Source organism: Mus caroli, chromosome X (assembly GCF_900094665.2).
Source record: "Mus caroli chromosome X, CAROLI_EIJ_v1.1, whole genome shotgun sequence".
Classification (NCBI taxonomy): Eukaryota; Metazoa; Chordata; class Mammalia; order Rodentia; family Muridae; genus Mus; species Mus caroli.
Genome location: NC_034589.1, coordinates 67,388,622 through 67,390,750, shown reverse-complemented (window position 1 = coordinate 67,390,750; position 2,129 = coordinate 67,388,622).

Here is a 2,129-nt window from a genome sequence, read left to right as displayed (position 1 = left end):
CACACATGAAAGGAAGAGAGAGAGAGAGAGAGAGAGAGAGAGAGAGAGAGAGAGAGAGAGAGAGAAGGATGGATTTTTAAATTACACTTAATAAGACAAAATGACTTTCTGCAAGAAAGAGGCTAATGAGGTGAAAACTCAGTAAATGGATGAATAAAATTGTCAAAGAATTTTAAAAAGAAAGAACTAGCAATGAAAAGTAGGAGTTAGGCATGAATATGAATGTGAGGCCAACCTGCTCTAGATCACTTGTTGTAAGCAACCTGGGCTACAGTGTGAAATCTTGTTTCAAAAAACAAAACCCTTTTAAGTGGATAGACTCATGCCAGAAACTGGCCTACTGCCCATCCTGAGAAGTACCAGTTGACAAACTAACAGCAAAGCTGGGGAAGAAACTCTGTTAAGACAGATACACAGACTCACAAGAATATCAATCTAGGTTTATTCTCTGTAGGAGTAAAGTTAGTACATCCAAGTAGTAACGGGGGGCGGGGGGGGGGGAAACCTGTCCAAGCAAAAGGCAAGATGCAAATTTCCTGAGAGCCAGAAGTCATCAGGAAGTACTTGTACTTGGCCAGTGCATTCGTTCTGACTAAGATAGAAAATTGGGAGATTATGTTTTCCTTGTAATATAGTTTAATTATAGCCTTTCAAAAGCATTGGTGCTTAAAGTAGTTTCTTTCTTTTAGATAGTCCAATGCAGATTTGATTTTGCTCCCTTAACTGAGAAATGTGATGGATGATGTTCTGTAGTCAGTCCCCAGTGCAAAATTCTGCTCACTTCCTTAGGTTCCAGGCCCATGGACATGGTTTCCTGCTTCTCTAAAAGCAGGAGCCAGTGTTTTAACTCTTTCTCCACTTTTTTCTCTTCAGTCTTACTTCCAATTAATTGGTGCTCTCCTTTTAGATTCTCCTCATTACGTCTATAACCACCTGGAGACCTGTCGTACAGCCTGCAAAGTTCTCTTCACTCTAGCATGCCTTGCGAACTTTGACTGAGTTTTGTTTGCCAGTGAGGCAAACTACACTTAGTCCCCTACAACCCACTAGGCAAGAAAGCAGGCCTGAAGAAGATGAAGAAATGGAGCTGAATTGATATCATGTTATACTCTTCAGACATTGGCCCCTAGAATTCCAATAGAGAGGCCCAGGATGAGGCAGGGAAGTCAACACTTCAGAAGGGGTCAGAAGCATGAAAGACCCATGATCCCAAATGCCAGACAGAACCAAGTAACTTCAGTGGAAGCCCAGGGAGGAACAAGAAGCTGTGGGGAAAACTGGGAAAGGTCCAGTTGCAGCACCCAAGGACTCACAATCTAGAGCAAGTCCAAAGGCAAATGGATGCAGTTCTAAGCAGGGACCCTAACTCTGCAGAAAGCCTTAGAGCACCGCTGTTTGTCCAACTTTCCCCTGGATCCCCATGGAGACAAAGGCAATTGCAAGAACTTCTAGCTATTACCTCTGTTCATCTTTGCTGTCTGAAGGATAGTGAGAGATGTATGACAATCAGCACTGGAGAGCATACATTTGGGTGGCTAATGCAGAAAACTAAAGGTCCCCAGGCACTGGACCCTCCCTCACCACTCACATCTATCCAATTATCAGTTACCAGATATCTAATGAACTTTCAAGCTTTTCTTTCCTTCCCCCCTGCAATGACCTAGGTGAGACTCTCAATGTTCCTGTCCTGAAACATTGCAGTAGAGATCTGTGTTAACTAACTCGACCTCCGGCTTTACTCTCATCTCTTCAAATCCATATTTGCTATCAGAGCCAGATTAACCATTCAAAACCACAAATCTGACCATGTAAAATGTTTCTCTTTAAATCTTTGTCACTTCCCCCTCTGCAATACCATGAATCATAGAATTGAATTACATTCTTGTTGGTGTGGTGGGACTTCATAATGTATTTGACACCAGAATTCCCTGACAGAGCTTGCTTTCACTTTCCATGTTTTCTCAACACAATTTCTCACAGAATTCACTTGCTGACTTTGGAACAGTCATAATCCTAAGGGAGCACAGCTATCAGATTGGAGTGTAAGTTAAACATCTGATGGTATTGGGAGTGTATTGGAGTGTAAGTTAAACATCTGATGGTATTGGGAGTGTATTGGAGTGTAAGTT